At 44.8% G+C, this 20,731-nt stretch overlaps 1 protein-coding gene across 5 annotated transcripts in view; it reads left to right on the forward strand.

Moving 5' to 3' along the window:
* Positions 1-11,328: 11,328 nt before the first annotated feature.
* Positions 11,329-20,731, forward strand: part of LOC309860404 (uncharacterized protein) — a 116,023-nt gene continuing 106,620 nt past the window's right edge. For all 5 annotated transcript variants that reach the window (XR_014309341.1, XR_014309342.1, XR_014309343.1 and 2 more), the window contains exon 1: positions 11,329-11,639. The gene's annotated coding sequence lies outside the window, so the exon portion shown is untranslated. The remainder of the gene's footprint in view (positions 11,640-20,731) is intronic.

Below are 20,731 nucleotides of genomic sequence, written 5' to 3' on the forward strand. Positions count from 1 at the left end.
GAAAGAGACTGAGAGGTTTTTAGCATTACTTTTTCCTTTTTCAAATTATGTAAGCAATACATTTTCATTACAGAAAGACTGGGTAACACAAAATACAGCAAAGGAAAAAAAGCAGCCACACATACCACCTTGAGATAACCAATGTTAACATTCTGTTTTGTAGTCTTCCATACTCTTTTGTGCATCCTCATTGCATTTTGCACATTCCAGGGCTGGAGGATAATTCATCCTTTTGGAGACTTCGACCTGGGAAATAGCATTTTTTTTTTTTTTAAGATTTTATTTTGAGCAGGGGCAAGAAGGAAAAGATCTTGTTCCTATAAAACCAGCTCTTACCAGATAAATGGATGAATGGGCAGGAGAAAGGAGGGATGAATAGAGTAATGGAATTTGGAATGAAGACACCTGGTTGAGTGCATTTCGAGGTTGGATAGCTTTCTTTGGGTGGGCAGGATTTTGTCTGCCAGCATCTTGACCTTGTGGGAATCTCCTTTCTCTCTACTTGATGTGATCTGGTTAATTGTCAAATATGTTGGTATGCTCTCACTCTAGACCTCCTAGCCACGGGTTGGGGTGGGGAAAAGCATGTGACCCAATCTGAGAAATCCTATTATGTAACCTCATGGATAAAATGATTGGTTCAGGAGGGGTGGTCGTGTGATTCAAACAGGGCTAACCAAAGTTTTGTTTTGTTTTCCTGGAATTGATATGTGAACATTAGGAGAAAAAGTTCCTTTATAGGGAAGTGGCTTACTGGGGAAAATGGGCAACAAGGGCTGCCTGATGCCTTCTTGCCGCCACGTGGCAGAGAGCTAACCCAGGAGGAGGGACCAGCAGTGCAGAGACAGACAAAGATCATAGGTAGGTAGGTAGGTAGGTAGGTAGATAGATAGATAATAGGTGGACAGATGATTGATTGGTAGATAGATGAGAGAATAATGAGAACTTTCTGTCATCAGTGAGTTGACATTCTTTGAGCCCTTGGATCCAACCATCCTTAACATTTTGTTGTGTATGCTAACTAATTTTTCACTTTTACTTAAGCTAGTTTTAGTTGGTTTTGGTTAAATATAACCAAGGGTCATGACTATCATATTTCTCCAGCTCTTTGGGGACAGGGGTCTTATCTCTAAGCATACCACTTGACACATAGCTTCCCAACTTGCTGAATTATCTCTTCTTTTTTTGTGTCCAGCATGTAGTTTTTCCTCCTTTGAAGACTTCAGCTTCTAGCTCTGCATTCATGGTGGTGATGGGCCAATCTCTTCTGGGGAAATGAGGAGCCCCCAAACATCCTTTTGGCAATCAGCATAAGGTGGTACCTGTGACTCCTCTGACAGCTGATGGGGTCAGATGGAGAGGGCAGGCCCAGTTTTGATTAATAAGCCTATAAAATGGAATTCTGGGACTGACCTCCACTCAACTCAAGCAATGCAAAGATAATTGACCTTTGGAAACTGCCTTTGTCAGTCTTTTTATTATTTTTATAGGAAAGTCCTGCAAACCAATTACATCTCACAATGGGCCTTTTATAGTGCTATTAGTTTAATGCAGCTTTCAGAGAAATTAGTCCTCAGGGAGCCTGAAATTCTAGGGAAAAAAAAAAAAAAAAGCCCTCTATGGACTTATTTGACTTTTGGATTAGCAGGAAAGATGGATAGGTAGCATGATATCCCCTATAGTAACTTCTGACATTTGAGCCATCTGACTAAGGTACCAAATTCCCATTTGGGGCCTCTGGCGACTGCCCCAAGCAACAGGAAAAAATAAATTTAAAAGAGGACAAGCTGGCTCTTTAAAAAATCCAATCTACAAATCAAAAACGGTTTATTCCCCCACAGTCTGAGGTTAAGGAAGACCAAAGTAAAAAAATTGAAATAGAGCTTCTGCTAGAAGGTTTGCGTTTTTCCAGATTTGCAATTATGTCTGTCTCAGAGCCTCACACTGGCTTCTGCTCCTCTTGCCCTGGCCACAGTTATTTGCAGAGTGACAGTCCTGGGGCCACTGTTACAGAGTCATACTGGGCTGATAGAGAGGAGGTCTCATCTCAGCGAACTCACTTTGCCCTGGCCCAGGGATCAAGTATATGGGGGACGGTGGCTCTGAAGAGCAGAGCAAGGGTACAGAGAAAGCTAATCAATGGCAAGAGGACCAAGGACTTACAAGGTGTCCTTTCATTGCTCAGGGTCTGATCTGCACATTGGTTGCCCAGATTATCTCTAGGACAGGCAAGGGGTCAGACGATATTCCCATCAGCCCAGCCCTCACCCTTAAAACCCCAGCCTTGCCTGTCCCTGTGTTGTGTGGTCATTAGCCAGGCTGCACTTAAGAGCTCACAGTCCTTCTGTCCCCTGTACCTTGAGGACTTGTGCTGTGTTCTTATTCTCTTTCCCTCCCAGTTCCTATGTGTTCTGGCTTTGACCTTGTCATATGCTCCCTGCATACCCAACCAGAGCTTTTTTTCTGCAAGCCTCTGCCCTGTCTGCCTGCAGGTTTCCTCTGGTTATAGGGGGAGCTTGCCTAGCCTGAGGAGGTGGGGCGGGCTGAAGGGCTGGGAGTCATGTCCCATGGTAGTTCCCCCTTAACTATTGATGTGAAGGTGTTGGTGGATGGATACCCCAGCTCCCTAGCCTCTTAGATGGAGAAATTTTGAGGTATGTTCCACATCTTCTCCTGGAGTTCCCTGGGGCAACTGAGCTTCAGTTGCCTCAAATGGTAAACTTTTTAAAAAAAATTAACATATAATGTATTATTAACCCCAGGAGTACAGGTCTGTGAATCGTCAGGCTTATACACTTCACAGCAGTCACCATAGCACATACCCTCCCCGATGTCCATAACCCAACCACCCTCTCCCTACCCTCCTCCCTGCAGCAACCCTCAGTTTGTTTTGTGAGATTAAGAGTCTCTTGTGGTTTGTCTCCCTCTCAATTCCATCTTGTTTCATTTTTTCCTTCCCTTCCCCCAAGCCTCCCACTTTGACTCTCAAATTCCTCTTATCAGGGAGATCATATGATAATTGTCTTTCTCTGGTTGACTTATTTCGCCCAGCATGATATCCTCTAGTTCCATCCATGTTGTCGCAAATGGCAAGATTTCATTTCTTTTGATGGTTGCATAGTATTCCATTGTACATATATGCCACATCTTCTTTATCCATTCATCTATTGATGGACATCTAGGTTCTTTCCATAGTTTGGCTATTGTGGACATTGCTGCCATAAACATTCGGGTACATGTGCCCCTTCAGATCACTACATTTGTATCTATAGGGTAAATACCCAGTAGTGTGATTGCTAGGTTGTAGGGTAGCTCTATTTTCAAATTTTTGAGGACCCTCCATTCTGTTTTCCAGAGTGGTTGCACCAGCCTGCATTCCCACCAACAGTGTAGGAGGGTTCCCCTTTCTCGGCATCCTCGCAAGCCCCTGTCGTTTCCTGACTTGTTAATTTTAGCCGTTCTGATTGGTGTGAGGTGGTATCTCACTGTCATTTTGATTTGTATTTCCCTGATGCCGAGGGATGTTGAGTACGTTTTCATGGATGTCTTCTTTGCAGAAATGTCTGTTCACGTCCTCTGCCTATTTCTTGATTGGATTATTTGTTCTTTGGGTGTTGAGTTTCATAAATTATTTCTAGATTTTGGATACTAGCCCTTTATCCGATATGTCATTTGCAAATATCTTCTCAAATTCTGTCAGTTGTCTTTTGGTTTTGTTGACTATTTCCTTTGCTGTGCAAAACTTTTAACCCTGATGAAGTCCCAATAGTTCATTTTTGCCCTTGCTTCCCTTGCCTTTGGTGATATTTCTAGGAAGAAGTTGCTGTGGCTGAAGTCGAAGAGGTGCTGCTTGTGTTCTCCGCAAGAATTTTGATGGATTCCTTTCTCATGTTGAGGTCTTTCATTCATTTGGAGTCTATTTTTGTGTGTGGTGTAAGAAAATGGTCGTTTTCATTTTTCTGCATGTGGCTGGCTGATTTTCCCAACACCATTTGTTGAAGAGACTGTCTTTTTTCCATTGGACATTCTTTCCTGCTTTGTCAAAGATAGTTGACCATAGAGTTGAGTGTCTATTTCGGGACTCTCTATTCTGTTCCATTGATCTCTATGTGTGTTTTTGTGCCAGTACCATACTGTATTGATGACAGCTATATAATAGAGCTTGAAGTCTGGGATTGTGATGCTACCAACTTTGGCTTTCTTTTTCAACATTCCTCTGGCTATTCAGGGTCTTTTATGGTTCCATATAAATTTTAGGATTATTTGTTCCATTTCTTTGAAAAAGATTGGTGGTATTTTGATAGACATTGCTTTATTAAATGTGTAGATTGCTTTAGGTAGCATAGACATTGTCACATTTGTTCTTCCAATCCATGAACATGGAACATTTTTCCATTTCTTTGTGTCTTCCTCAATTTCTTTCATGAGTACTTTATAGTTTTCTGAGTATAGATTCTTTGCCTCTTTGGTTAGGTTTATTCCTAGGTATCTTATGGTTTTGGGTGCAATTGTAAATGGGATTGACTCCTTAATTTCTCTTTCTTCTGTCTTGCTGTTGCTGTATAGAAATGCAACTGATTTCTGTGCCTTGATTTTATATCCTGACACTTTACTGAATTCCTGTATGAATTCTAGCATTTTTGGAGTGGAGTATTTTGAGTTTTCCACATAATGTATTATATCACCTGCAAAGAGTGATAGTTTGACTTCTTCTTTGCTGATTTGGATGCTTTTTATTTCTTTTTGTTGTCTGATTGCTGGGGCCAGGATTTCTAGTACTATGTTGATTAGCAGCAGGGATCATGGGCATCCCTGCCTTGTTCCTGATCTTAGCAGAAAAGCTCTCAGCTTTTCCCCATTGAGAATGATATTTGCTGTGGGTTTTTCAAAGATGGCTTTGATGATGTTGAGGTATGTACCCTCTATCCCTACACTATGAAGAGTTTTGATCAAGAAAGGATGTTGTACTTTGTCAAATGCTTTTTCAGCATCTATTGAGAGTATCGCATGGTTCTTGTTCTTTCTTTTATTAATGTATCACATTGATTGATTTGTGGATGTTGAACCAAGCTTGGAGCCCAGGAATAAATCCCACCTGGATGTTGTGAATAATCCTTTTAAGGTAATGTTGGATCCCATTGGCCAGTATTTTGGTGAGAATTTTTGCATCTGTGTTCAGCAAGGATATTGGTCTGTGATTCTCTTTTTCGATGGGGTCTTTGTCTTGTTTTGGGATCAAGGTAATGCTGGCCTCATAAAATGAGTCTGGAAGGTTTCCTTCCATTTCTATTTTTTGGAACAGTTTCAGGAGAATAGGTATTAATTCTTCTTTAAATGTTTGGTAGAACTCTCCTGGGAAGCTCTTTGGTTCTGGACTCTTGTTTGTTGGGAGATTTTTGATGACTGCTTCAATCTCCTTACTGGTTATGGGTCTGTTCAGGTTTTCTATTTCTTCCTGGTTCTGTTTTGGTAGTTTATGCATCTCTAGGAATATATATGTATCTTCGAGATTGTCAAATTTACTAGCATATAGTTGCTCATCATATATTCTTTGGTGTTGGTTGTGATATCTTTTCTTTCATTTGTGATTTTATTTATTTGGGTCCTTTATCTTTTCTTTTCTTTTTTTAAGATTTTATTTATTTATTTGACAGAGAGAAATCAGAAGTACACTGAGAGGCAGGCAGAGAGAGAGAGAGAGGGAAGCAGGCTCCCTGCTGAGCAGAGAGCCCGATGCGGGACTCGATCCCAGGACCCTGAGATCATGATCTGAGCCGAAGGCAGCGGCTTAACCCACTGAGCCACCCAGGCGCCCAAGGTCCTTTATCTTTTCTTTTTGATAAGTTTGGTCAGGGGTTTATCAGTCTTATTAGTTCTTTCAAAGAACCAGCTCCCAGTTTTGTTGATTCGTTCTACTGTTCTTTGGTTTCTATTTCATTGGTTTCTGCTCTGCTCTTTATTATTTCTCTTCTCCTGTTGGGTTTAGGCTTTCTTTGGTGTTCTTTTTCCAGCTTCTTTAGGAGTACGATTACTTTGTGTACTTGAGAACTTCTTTGTTTCTTCAGAAAGGCTTGTATTGCTATATATTTTCCTCTCAGGACTGCCTTTATTGTGTCCCACAGATTTTGAACAGTTATGTTTTCATTTTAATTTGTTTCCATGAATTTTCTCAATTCTTCTTTAATTTCCTGGTTGACCCATTCATTCTTCAGTAGGATGCTCTGTAGCCTCCATGTATTTGAGTTCTTTCCAACTCTTCTGAGTGGGAGTTAAAGTCCCCTAGGACTATTGTATTATTGTTGATGTGTTTCTTTGATTTTGTTATTAATTGGTTTATACAGTTGACTGCTCCCATGTTAGGGGCATAGATATTTAAAATTGTTAGATCTTCTTGTTGGACAGACTCTTTAAGTATGATATAGTGTCCTTCTTCATCTCTTATTATAGTCTTTGACTTAAAATCTAATTTATGTGAGATAAGTATTGCCATCCCAGCTTTCTTTTGATGTCCATTAGCATGGTAAATTGTTTTCCACTTCCTCACTTTAAATCTGGAGGTTTCTTTGGGTCTAAAATGAGTTTCTTGTAGACAGCATATCGGTTTTTTTTTTTTTTTATCCATTCTGATACTCTAAGTCTTTTGAGGCATTTAGCCCATTTACAGTCAGGGTAACTATTGAAAGATATGAATTTAATGACATTGTATTGCCTGTAAGGTGACTGTTCCTGTATATTGTCTCTGTTCCTTCTGGTCTACTACTTTTAGGCTCTCTCTTAGCTTAGAGGACCCCTTTCAATGTTCCCTGAAGGGCTGGTTTGGTGTTTGCACATTCTTTTAGTTTTTGTTTGTCCTGAAAGCTTTTTATCTTTCCTTCTATTTTCAATGATAGCCTAGCTGGATATAGTATTATTAGCTGCATGTTTTTCTCATTTAGTGCTCTGAATATGTCATACCAGTTCTCTCTGGCCTGCCTGGTTTCTGTGGATAAGTCTGCTACCAATCTAATATTTCTGCATTGTATGTTACAGACTTCTTGTCCCAAGCTGCTTTCAAGATTTTTCTCTTTTTCACTAAGACTTGTAAGTTTTACTGTTAGATGGGTGTGGACCTATTTTTATTGATTTTGAGGGGGGTTCTCTGTGCCTCCTGGATTTTGATGCTTGTTCCCTTTGCCATATTAGGGAAATTCTCTATAATAATTAACTCCAATATACCTTCTATCCCCCTCTCTGTTTCTTCTTCTTGTGGAATCCCAGTTATTCTAATATTGTTTTGTCTTATGGTATCACTTATCTCTCAAATTCTCCCCTCATGGTCCAGTAGTTGTTTGTCTCTCTTTTGCTCAGCTTCTTTCTTCTCCATCATTTGGTCTTCTGTATCACTAATTCTCTCTTCTGCCTCATTTATCCTAGCAGTACAAGCCTCCATTTTTTTTGATTGCCCCCATTAATATCTCTTTTTATTTCAGCTTGGTTAGACTTTAGTTCTTTTATTTCTCCAGAAAAGGCTTTTATTTCTCCAGACAGGGTTTCTCTAATACCTTCCATGCCTTTTTTGAACCCAGCTAGACTTTGAGAATTGTCATTCTGAACTCTAGATCTGACATATTTCCAATGTCCATATTGATTAGGTCCCTAACCTCTGGTACTGCCTCTTGTTCTTTTTTTTTGTGGTTAGTTTTTCAGCCTTGTCATTTGATCCAGATAAGAATATATATGAATGAGAGAATAAAATACTATAGGGGTGGCAAAGACCCCAGAAAAATGTATGCTAACCAAATCAGAAGAGAACCCAAATTAGGAGCAGAAGAAAGGAGGTAAAAAAAGTTTTTAAAAAATTAAAAGAACACATATATATTAGACTGGTGAACAGAACAGAGCCACCTACTTGATTTTGGGTGTATTTTGGTCTCTTAGAAGAAACTACCTCCCAAAATTTTAAAGAATGAAAAACTTATACATATGCAAACATAAGGGTAAACACGATGAAGCGATGGGATATGACTGTAAAGATGAAAATTTTTAAAAATTCTAAAAAAGGAATTGATAAGATAAGTTGTTTGGAAAAAGAAAGAAAGAGAAAGTGGAGAGAATTTGCTGAGGCTGGAGACTAGAACAAAGTCCTGTGCTAGATTTAGGTAGATTTTGATCTATTAGAAGAAATTGTATCCCAAAAAGTTTTTAGAAGAAAAAACCCTGTATGTATATAAAAAATAAAGTTAGATACAATGAAGGGTAAAATATGACTAATAATAAAGGTTTAAAAAGATTTTTTAAAGAAAGGGATTATTAAGATAAACTAGTTTAGAAACACTAAAAGGGGAAAGAGGAAAAGTTTAAAAATATTAGATTAAGAAAAAATAAAAAAAAATTTTTTAAATAATTTTTAATTTGTTTATAAACATATAATGTATTATTAGCTCCAGGGATACAGGTCTGTGAATCACCAGGTTTACACACTTAATAGCATTCACCATAGCACATACCCTCCCCAATGTCCATAAGAATTTTAAAAATTTAATGAACTTTGCAAGATTAAAGAATCTTGTGGAGAAAGCTATGAATTCCATGCTTTGCTTTCTCCTCCTCTGGAATTCTGCTGTTCTCCTTGATCAGTGAGCTTGGTCTTGGCTGGATGGTCTTGCTGAACTTCTGGGGGAGGCGCCTGTTGTAGTGATTCTCAAATGTTTCTGACCGAGGCATAATTGCGCCGCCCTTGCCAGGGGTCGGGCTAAGTAATCTGGTGAGGTTCGCTTTTGGGAGCTTTTGTTCCCTGAAGGCTTTCCGTAGAACTCTGGAGGACAGGAATGAAAATGGTGGCCTCCAGTCTCTGGCCCAGAGGAGCCGAGAGCTCAGGGCCCCACTCCTCAGTGCGCTCTCAGAGAAAAGTGCTCAATCACTCCCATCTCCCTGGTCTCCAGCCATGCTCCAAGCTCACCCGGCCTGTGACCTTGCGTTTCTGTCTCTAGCACACAGGCCTGTTTGGAGTCTCCAAACCCAGCAGATTTCTGCCTCCAGAGGAGGAAGGTGAGTCTCCCTGGATCTGCCACTGTGGGGTCCCTGCTCAAAGAGCAGTGGTCTGACTGTGCCACGGATCACAGTTTAAGGTAACCCTGAGCTGAGAGCTCACTTCTTGGCTCTGTCTCTGTAGCCAGCTTCCCCACTCTAATACCTGGGTGCTCTGCTACACTCAGAGACCCCAATCCTTTTGTGACTCCACTGGATCTGAGACCACACTGTCCCTGTGAGGGCTCCATCCCCACTTAGCTTCTGGAGCAATGTACCTTAGTGGGGCAGACTTTTAAAAGTTTGAATTTTGTGCTCCATTGTTCCACCGCTTACTGGGAGCCCATCCCTCCCCTCCATTGGTCTATTTTTCAGTCACTTTGGATTCACTTCTCTGCATGTCCTGCCTTTCAGAAAGTGGTTGATTTTCTGTTTCTAGAATTGCTGCTCCTCTTCTCTTCGATCTCCTGTTGGGTTTGTAGGTGTTTAGAATGGTTTGATAACTATCTAGCTGAACACCTGCTACCTGAGGTCATCTCAGTCTGCTACTCCTTTGCCATCTTGACTCTCCCCACAAATGGTGAACTTCTTATTAACCCCCTGTATTTGCTTCCTTTCTCTCTCGTCTCAGCCCTCACTTCTCTCCCACCACTCCTCAGAGTCAGATCCCAGATAACTCTCAAACTCAGCCTTGTCTCAGAGCCTAGCACTGCGGCTCACACCCTAAGTCAGACCTCACACCATATTTCCCATCTGCTCTGACTCTTTCCCTCTTGGTCCGAGATCCCAAATGCCTTGTCCCGTACTGTCCTGGGCTCTTTCTTGCTCCCCTCCTTACCCTGAACTCATACAACTTCTCGGATCCTATCTGTCTCCAATTCCCCCACTCCATGACCAGGCTCGAGTGCAAGGACACTCCCCTGGGAGTGGGGCTGGTATTCATGCTGGTTTTGACCCAGTCCTTAAGTGGAAAGAATGGAGTCTCATTTTTAAGGGAGAAAAGAGTAGAAAGAAAGAAAGAAATCCCGAAAGGACCACACCCTGGGTAGGCAATGTAGGGATGGGTCTCTAGAGGAGAACAGGCTAGAGGGAGAGCTGTGTTCACCACTCACTGGTTCTATCAGTCTCTGGTCCTAACACCGGAAGTGGCAGATGGATTGGCTTTATTAGCAATGGGGCTGTGTCTTCTCTTTCCTTTCTTGAAAGTGCTCCCTTTGGAAGCAGAAGCCTCTTGCTCACAAAGCAGCAAGCTCTGGCTGTCACCACAGCTTGTGTGACGCTGGGCAAGTTTTTAATCTCACCCATAGCTCAGTGTCTTCATCTGAAAAATGAGGCTCATCACACACACCTCATAGGATAGTTGCGAGGAGTAAATAAGAAGATGTGATGAAGGGCTACGCGGAATGCCTGGCACGTAGTAAGAGCTCCGTTAAGTGCTAGCTGTTCTTATTAACCTGGCATGGACTGCCTGGCTCTGTTCATTATCTTTTGATTTTTTTACCTCCCTGCAGGCAGGAGGCATGCAGGAGCAGCTTTCTTCCTCTTGGTGTCTATAGGGTGTTTAGGGAATAAACATGGAAAAAGATAAAGATGTAGGGACCAAGTAGGGTCACATCCTAGCTGTCTGATCCTTGCTTTTTCATCCTGACCTCTCAGGCATGCCACAGCTTTATCCACTGCAGAAACATCCAGTTGCCTCGAAGACACGCTGGTGCTAGAGGGTTTCTGGAGTATAGTCTCTGCCATGAGGCCACCAGGAGGTTAGGGAACATGGAGAAGTGGTTCTAGCTGTGAGGAGGGGCTCGGTCCCATGCAAGTCCCCTGCACTCCTAAGAATGCAGCCCAGGTATGATGCAACGCTTCCATCAGCAGCCTCTCTTTATCATGTTTAAAACCCACAGACAGTGTGGGGGCTCGTCACTGTCCCCGGGGGAAGGCCAGGGCAGTAGTGGGGTATTTCACACTCTGAGGTGCAAAAGTATTTAAGCTGAACAAGTCGCTTAAATAATAGTGTTATCTGTTGCTTTCCCTTCAGTGTTCCGGACAGATAAAGATAAAATAGCCAAGGTAATTGTGGAGATGGAGTGTCGCTGGCAAATGATCTAAGCACAAAGACCATTTCCAGAGACAGATGGAGTGGAGGCTCCGGTAATTTTTCTTGAATCATGTTTAAAGTGGCACAGTCTGAAAAACCAATTCGGCAGGAGGGCCGCTCTGGGGTTCCAGGGCCCTCCTGAACTTTGGAAATATTAAAGTCCAGTGTGGTTTACTGGTAACAAAGAAAACACACTTTCCCCCACGCAGCCTGCTAGAGGGGTGGGTGGCTACGGGGAGCTCAAGGGTCACCCCCTGGAGAATTCCACCCACACGGCGCTGGGGGCCAAGTGCCGACGTGTGATCACTGGTGGGCCTGGCAACTCGGCCATCTGGGCTTGGCTCAGCTCCAGGGCCATTAGAAGCGATTTCACAGATAGGGGTGGGATCACCCCAGTGCCCTGGGAAATTTCCTCCCACACAATTCAGTTTGTTTGGGGGCATGGAGGCAACAGAATCTAGGAACCGGGCTCTGTGCATTCGAACATGCTGGCAGCATCCTTGGGCCCAATGCCAGCCCCACAGCGGAGATGAAGCAGGTAGGGGACTTCTCTTGACTCACTCCCAACCTGCTAATGAAGGAAGTAATGGGCTCTGAAGGTAAAATGACAACTTCTTATGGAACACTTTGCAGCCATTGAAAACCATGTTGTAGAAAACCATCTAATGATGCGGGGGAATATTTTGTGATATATTGTTAGGGGGGAAAAGTAGAATATGAGGCAGTATGCAGGTATGCGCTAGGAACCCCTTTTAAAAATTACAGACATGCACCCCATGCAAGGAAAAATGACAGAAGAGACAGCTAACACAGTACGTTATTTACAGATTTGTTTTGGCTTTGAATCTTTCTACATTTTCCAATTTTTCTGCAATGGGTGTGCATTTCTCCCGGAGTGAGCCAAAGAGATACTAAAATTATACCTTACGTTCATATAGTATTTATAGTCTTCGAAGTTTTCTAAATACAGACTTTCCTTTGACCCTCATAACAGTTCTGTGAATTAGATAGAACCCTTGCTCCTGTTTTACAGATAAGCAAACTGAGGCTCAGAGCAAATGCAGGGCTTGAATAACACACTGCCCAGTGTGTGTGGCCCTGTGCCAGGACTAGAACCCAGATCTCATGTATTCTCGCTGTAGTGTTCTTTCCACCACGGACTAGGGGTCTCGAGACGGGACTGTCGACAATATGTGCCACCTCATGTCACACGCCCAGGAATGCCCATCTGCTCCCCTACCTGAGACCAGCTCCTCTGTTTCGTGTTCTCAGATCTGAGTTCATGTTTCTTTATACCATCCAACACAGTAGCCGCTAGCCACCTCTGGTTATTTGAATTTGAATTTCAGATAATAAAAATTAAATAAGATGACACATTTGGCGTTTCAGTTACATTAGTGACATTTTCAGTGCACACAAGTCTTATGTGGCTGTGCTTATGGGTATCCATCACCACAGGGTGGGCTGCTGGGCTATTTTGGACTGTTTATCTCCCTTCATGATTACACATTGGTTTATTCAGTTACTTTTGGATTCTTGTCTGTTTCCTGCACTACACTGAAGTCCATGAGGGCAAGGATCACCCCTGATTGGCTTCCTTCCATATCCCCAATGCCAAGTCCGGTTTTTTGTTTTGTTTTGTTTTTTTTAAGATTTTATTTATTTATTTCACAGAGAGAACAAGCAGGGGGAGTGGCAGGCAGAGGGAGAGGGAGAAGCAGACTCGCTGCTGAGCCGGGAGCCCGACACAGGGCTGGATCCCAGGACCCTGGGATCACGACTTGAGCTGAAGGCAGCCGTTTAACCGACTGAGCCACCCAGGCGCCCCTGAAGATCGGTCTTGACACATACAAGATGCTAAATAAATGTCTGTTGAATGTTCTCCATGGCTTTAGGATGAAGTCTACTCACCTTAGTGTAGCTTCTGAGGTCCTGTGTCCAACGGTCTGCTCCCCCTTACCAGGCTCTCTCCAAACATTCACCTCCTTGTCTCCAGCATCTGGTTCCCCAGGTCTCTTTCTGTTCCTTTGAGGTCCCATCCTGTCTTGAACCCAAGCCTTCACAACACTCTTCCCTCTCTGCCTGTGGTCCCCTCCCCATCACCCACCCTTCTCCTGGATGGCTCTTTTTCCTCCTTTGTGTCTAAGGATTCAAGATTGAAGGTCCCTGCCTCCAGAAAGCCTTCCCTGTCTCGCTGAGTCTGGGTTAGTTGCTTCTTCTGTGTGCCTTCTTAGCCCTCTGAACTTCCCCCAGCTGCCACTTAGCATGCCATAGTGTAATGGTCTCTTGAGATCTTTATCTCTCCATCCAGATTGTAAGCTCCATGGGACAGAGGCTATGCTTCTTTTACTCTCCATGAGGTCCCCTCGGGCCTAGATCAGTGCCTGGCACAAAGTAATCATTCGGTCAACAAATGTTTATTAGCAACCCAGGACCATGTCAGGCACTGGGCAGGCATCAGTGGATGAAAGAGACATAGTTCCGACCTTGAGGGGCTTCCCCAGTTTTTAGAACCCTGCCAATGTGTGTTGAATGACTACAGGACTGAGGCTGTGTCTCATGAGACTGGCCTAAGGCGCCAGCTATAGGGACAGCATGTCAGGCCAGAGCCGTTAGATGGGGATTGTGGACAGAGGACGTTCTGGTTGTGGGCACTCATTTTCCTAGAGCCTGCCTTGGATTTCAGGTGAGGTCCAGGTGTGAAAAGATGGCTCCAAGATCTACTTCCGTGTGCTGCTGTCTCTCTGCCTCTCCATCTTTCTGTCATTCTCTCTCTCTCTCTCCCTCTGGATCTCTAGCGCTTCTACTTTGTTTTAAATCCCTGTTCAAGTACTCTCAGTACCCCACCCGCTAGCTTATTAAAACTGCTGGGGCTTGGTTCCTTTTTCAAAGCATCTCAGGTCTTTTCTCTGGCTCGGTGAAATGAAAACAAAATTATTCTAGTGGAACACTTTATGTTAGATGCAATCTAAGAAAACAGCTCACAGAACTGAGGGCTCATTTGGAAGCAGCCAGGGCTCCGAGGGGCGGGTGGGGAGAGGGAGCAGACAGCACATTCTCTGCAGGGCAGGGAGGGTGGAGCCTGGGGGGAAACTGTGGCACCAGGTGCCAGCTGGGGTGGCACTGGGGTAAGTCACGACACAAATTGATGACCCTTTTTACTGTTTTTATCCCCCTGGGATTTAAATCTTATTTTAGTCCAGAATCACGTGCCCCTTCAGCCAGGAGCCTCTGTCTCTCTCTTCCTCCTTTTATCTCCCCATCCTCTTGCCTTTAATGTTTTTTTTTTTCCTCCACTTCAAGTTTTTACTGTGTGCCTGGCCCCAGCCAGAGCCTCCCCTTCCTCTGACACCCACCCACCAGGCGTCTTTGGTGGTAAATGAAACGCCCCAGCAGGAGACAGAAATTTCTAGCTCTTCTCCTTCCTGCTGAGGCTCCGTGGCTGGGAGTTCTCAGCTCAGCCTGTTTCTTTTTCTTTTTTTTTAAAGTTTTTATTTAAATTCCACTTAGTAACACACAGTGTAGTGTTAGTTTCAGGTGAACTACAAGTTTGTTCACACAGCGTACAACAGCGGGTGCTCACTCTTTAATCCCCATCCGTGATTTCCCCCATCCCCCCCCCACACCTCCCCTTTGGTCACCATCAATTTGTTCTCTGTGCTGACGAGTCTGTTTCTCCATCTGACTCCCTCCCTCTCTCTTCCCCCACCCCCTTTTACTCATTTGCATTTGTGTTGTTTCTTAAATTCTACATATTTAAGAGTGAAATTGAATGGTATTTGTCTTTCTCTGATTTATTTTACTTAGCAAAAATGTCACTGTGAATGGCAAGATTTCACTCTTTTTATGGCTGAGTAATATTCCATTGTACACACATACCATCTCTTCTTTAGCCATTCCTCAGTTGATGGACACTTGGGCTGGTTCCGTAGTTTGGCTATGGTAGATAACGGTGCTATACACATCAGGGTGCACGTATCCCTTTGAATAAGTATTTTCGTATTCTTTGGGTAAATACCTAGTAGTGCAATTGCTGGATGGAAGGATAGTTTCATTTTTGACTTTTCAAGGAACCTCCTTCTGCTTTCCAGAGTGGCTGCACAAGTTTGCCCTCCCGCCATCACTCGGCCTCTTTCTGATAGGATGAGCTCTGAGCTATGAGCCAGGTACTCAGGGATAGCCTGGGGCTCCATCCTGACTGAACCAGACCATCGGTGACTCTGCATTATGACAAGGCAGTGCCAACGTAAATCTCCGAGTCCCACGTATCCAGGTGTCCCAAGTCACAGGAGAGAATGAAGTCCAGAGAGGTGAGAGGGGAGGATGAATTCACACACAGCCCAGGTGCCAGACTCCCCACCCAGTGCCCTTTTCCTATGGAAAAGTCTGGAGGGCAAAACACGGTCCTTCCTTCTGTGGCATTGTGCTAAGGACTTTAGGAAGCCCATGCTGTTGGTCTTCTTACAGAACAGAAGACTGACGGAGGGTTAGGTATGCGGCTCTGACCCCTACATGGCAGATGCCTTGGGGCCAGGCCAGTGATGGGAAGCAGCAGGGAGCAGTGAGGACTGTGGCAGAGTGGAAAGTCCTTGCCTCATCTAAAAGAGGAAGGAGAGCCCAGCACGGCCTCTTGTCTGACTTCTCAAGAGGTACCAGAATTCTGGGCTTTTAAAAACAGACAATCTGGTTGGTTGTATTAAAATAGGAGACCCAGAGTCGTGTGACCTGAGTTCAGGCTATTCTTAAGTGGACCGAGTGCAGCCCGTGCTCTAGGCACAGCGATGGACCTGGGGGACTTGACAGGGGACCGGGGGGCAGAGGCAAACGATGAACGTCAATGAACGCTGACCGGTTGCTTAGCACTTCCTTTCTGGCTGCTTTCCTTGAACAACTTGCGTAGATGGGGACAGGAATTATAGCAGAAGAATGCTGTGGAGTTTCTGTTTTAAGAATAGAGGGCTAAGGTTAATGCGGGTGGGACCTTCTAGCCTATGCAGACAGTGAGGAGTTGGGGGGGTGGATCTTGTGGTAGAAACTGACAGAATCCCCAAGTCCAGTTGAATTAAAAAAAAAAAAAAATAGCCGCAGTGAGTGCTTACTATGAGCTAGGCATTACATGTTAGGTCATTCATTTAACCCTCACGATGACCACATGGGGTGATTTATCTCTTTCTGTTTTTTTAACGGGTGAAGAATTTGAAGTTCAAAGAGTTTAAGTAACTTGCTCAAGGACACACTGTAAATGGCTTTTTCTAGCATTATGCTTTCCCTTCCAAAGAGTTCTCCCTGTCCCCCACAAAGCCCACACATGTGTGCACATAAGCACCCCCACTCTAGATGCAGACACATAAAATTTTGTAAGTCATCCTAAGACCCCTATGAAAAAAACCGTGGCTTTCATATCTTGCACAGTTTTTCATTAGTGAAAACTGCCTTTGGATGAGCTTACCTTTCCCATGAACTGCAGTTTATTGGCTTGGCAAAGGTGTCAGTGAGGGCTTGATTGTGGTTTATTTCCCAGCTCCCGGAGAAGTGCTCAGCCCGGGAAACAACCCAGCCCATCTTTGTGGCAGCCAGCAAGCTGGCAGCGGGCGAGGGGCAAGCACTGAACCGAAGGCGGCTCCTTTTCCTTTCTTTCCATTCCCTTTGGGGCTAAGCCAGGCTTTCTGCTCTCACTCCTGGCTCTTCCCTCCATGATGGAATAGGACCAGCCTGCGGCCCTCCCCGCTCTCTCTCCCTTCCTCAGCCTCGGCCACATCATTGGGTGTGTGCCGGGAACTCAGCACCTACCTGCCTTGGGAGTTTGGTTATAGTCTGTGCATGATCGGAAGCTCTGAAGACACTCTCTGTCATAGTCCTGTGAATGACGTGCATTTCATTTTTGGGGGGAGCAAAATCAGTTTATCTTAGAGAAGTCCCTGGAGTTAGCTTAAGGAAGGGCCAAGGGCCTGCTGGAATCCAAGTAGAATCTGAAGCCACAGGAAAGGCTCTTCCCAGGCATACGGTGGCAGCAGAATGCCCTGACCTCACATTAGTGCTTCACCAGGAGTGTGATTCAGCTCAGCTCCACTGCTAACCTGCTCCCTTCTATGGCTCGATCTCAAAGTTTCCATTTCAAATTCCCAGAAGTGACAAGCCAAAGGCCATCACCTGGGCAAGATGGCCATCACGGATGGAATCAGCTGTGGACAGCATGCCCCCAAATGTTTTGTGCCCCCTATCATTTTTACTGCAATATTATTATTACAGCAAAGATGACGTCAGAATGCCCAGAAGGGGTGAAGTCATCCTTTCTAATACCCAGCCTCAAATGCCTCTGCTGTGAATTTTTTAAAATTAAAATACATTTAATTAAAAAAAACTATGATATGCACATGCCTGTACGAAAGCCAAGTGATCCTTCCTCCATGCACCCCCCCCCCAAAGAATATGGGAGGAAATCAGGAAGTCAGGGCTCTAACCTGTCAAGAGCAGGTGACATCAGGGTTTAGGTGTCAACTCAGACTCTGCACTGTCCTAATTTCTCTTGGAAAGAAAATGATGAAAACATTGCAGAATGAAGGACATTTTGGCAGTCCGTTACCAAAACCGGAATAGTAATGCCCCTGTACTGAAGCAGTCAAGAACATCCAGGACCGTGACTGGCACATAACAGATGTTCAGTAAACGGCAACTGTGATGATCAACTCCCGAAGGTAGAGCTCGGCAATGGCGTGGGACTGAATAATGAAGTTGTTAAGGGAGTAACTGATGACCCACTGTGACCCACAGAGAGCAGGAAGTGGCTTGTGTGGAACGGACTTGTGAAAAACACAAAGATAGTCTGGATTGGCAGAAAGAAAGCTGGAAAGGAATGACCAAGGCAGCTTTTCAAAAACACTTGTAGACGATAACCAATATGCTAAGAAAGAAGAGAGAATAGAATCATAGTAAATGCTCAGTTAAAATCACAAGAGACCAAAAAAAAGAGTAGAAAACAAAAACAGGAACTAAGAATGAGGGCAACAAATAGGAAAACAGTAACACATGTGATAGATATTAACCCACTTATATCACCTTGAACATCAGTAGTTTAAAAGAAGCAATGGAAGGGGGCACTTGGGTGGCTCAGTGGGTTAAAGCCTCTGTCTTCGGTTCAGGTCATGATCTCAGGGTCCTAGGATTAAGCCTCTGATCAGCGGGGAGCCTGCTTCCCGGCTCTCTCTGCCTGCCTCTCTGTCTACTTGTGATCTCTGTCTGTCAAATCAATAAATAAAATCTTTGAAAAAAAAAAAAAGCAATGAAAAGACATAGTCACAGCAAATGAAAAAACAACACTGGACTATCGATTAAAAATGGATAGAGGAAAATAGACCAGGCTAACACGACTCAAAAGAAAGCAGGAGTAGCTACATTAATCTCAGAGCACTTTTCCAAACTAAGGAAGGTTGTCTGGGCTAATGTCCGGGCTAGGTCATGAGGATTGTGAGTTTGAGAACCCTCAATGTGTCTCCAAACTCAGAGCTTTGGAAGCACCTTCTCAAAATATTCAAAAGAGCCATTTTACAAAAATCTGAAATCACAGAGAGCATCTCTGAGAGGTGGTTGGGCCGATTTCACTGTCTCTTGTGGGGAGCAAGAGGACAGGTGGGTGGGGGGTGGGTGGGAACCAAGCAGGCTGGACCGGTTTCCATAGAAGACTCAGAAGATCAGATCCCTCCAGGCATCTGCCCACTCTCCTAGGAGCTTGGAGAAGTCAGGTACCTTCGGAAGACATGCTGCTGGGAAACCCGGCTCCCTGGTGGAGAAGGGCGGGATTTAGGGGCTGAGCCCAAGTTCTGCTTCACTCCCACGAGGATCCAAGAGAGCCAGAGGTAGGTCTGATGGGGACGAGGTCCAGGTCTAGCTCTTCTAGCCCCAAGGTTTCTATAGCACAGAACAGGGGTCAGGGAAGAGGACCTCCCACCCCTGACCCGTCCCTGCATCTGATGAGTGTTGCCTTTTAGACCCGCACAGGGAAGGATGAGCTTGCCTCCTTTGGAGACAGACAGGGCTACACTCCAAGCTCCGCTCTACCTCCAATTATCTGCGTGGCCTTGTGCATGTTTCCCTCTGCATCTCAGTTTCCCTCATTTGTCAGATGGAAATTGCAGCATGAGGTTGGGGTGCCAGTAAGTGTGCAAGAAACATCAGTCATTATCATTAGCCAGGAAGCCTCACCAGAGCAGAAGCCACATCTCCTTCCTCAGCTGATCTCTCTAGGGCAGCTTGGCCCCAAACGGGCTCTCTGGCCTGATGGGCTGAATGACATCCGCCTGTTTGTCTTCAGACCTCAAATCCATTCACCCGTCTCTGCTCGCTGGTGAGCTCACCCATCAGTTTCTAGTGTCATGGTGAGGATTCTAGAGTTGGAGGTGTTTTTGTTTTGTTTTTTTTAAGATTGGTTTTATTTATTTATTTATTTATTTATTTATTTATTTATTTATGAGCTATAGGGAGCATGAGAGAGTGTCAGAGGGAGAGGGAGAAGCAGAGTCCCTGCTGAGCAGGAAGACCCCAAGCCAGGGCTCGATCCCAGGATCCTGGGATTGTGACCGGAGCTTAACCAACTGAGCCACCCAGTGCCCCTGGAATGCCCGGGTCTTAATCCCGGTTCTGTTACTGAATAGCTGTATGACCCGAGTCATATCATTTAATCTCTTTGTGCAAAATGACATTCTCACTTTTTTAACATTCTTGCCAGGGATGAATGAATTCATACAGGTAAGGTGCTGAGAAAGGCTCCAGGTGCTTTGGGATCCGCTCTTCCCCTCCGAAGGACGGACGGCAGGGGTTGGGAGCTGCGGCCTGGCAGGGAAGTAAGAGCTTTTCCTGGGAGCCTGCTTCCCTTCAGACCGGCCCCTGCAATCAGTCCAAGGTCCTACATCCCCAAGTCTTCGTCCTTGGACAGGTGGCTGGCTTTTTGGAGCCTGGAGGTGTGGACTGCCCTTCACCGGCCCAGTGGGGATTTACTCAGCCTTCCAGATTCCCATCCAGATTCCCATCCAGGTGTGAGGGGAGTGCAGTTGGCTAATTAAGCTGAAAGCAGCGTGAAGGTGCCAGGGAGGAAGTGGAGACATCTGTTCTCCTCTGATTGTCAACTGGCTCCTTTGTTGCTTCTTTGTAAGAACAGCTCTCTCCTCCCAGCTGCAGACTCCCTCCCCCCCAGCTGCAGACCAGTGGGAGGGCTGTCAAGGGGAGCTGTGATGAGAGATTTTCTCCTCCTGTGTGTGCTTTCCAGGCCTGGGCTTCTTACTCAACATCTACCTTTGGTGGAGTGGGTTCCATTTCCCCTGAAGATAGCATATGGAGCTGATTTCCTTTTCACTCAGTTGACATGTTTCTGCTGTATCCTCCCCTCCCCCCCCACCCCCCCCCCCCTTTCCCTGGGCTCTGTGTATTTATTTTTATCACGGAAGGAGAGCTCTGTCTATTGCCCCATCCAGTGCGTTCAGGGGGAAGAACGCACTGCCACCATGTGGATTATGAAGGGTGATAAAGCGCTACAAAATTTGAACAAAACCCTTCGTGTGCCTGGGTGGCTGAGGCCAGCATGGTTCATTCAGAGGCAAGGGCCGCTCGGCTCCTCTCGGGGACAACGGATCCACAAAC

This window comes from Mustela nivalis (genome assembly GCF_964662115.1).
Source record: "Mustela nivalis genome assembly, chromosome: 2".
Classification (NCBI taxonomy): domain Eukaryota; kingdom Metazoa; phylum Chordata; class Mammalia; order Carnivora; family Mustelidae; genus Mustela; species Mustela nivalis.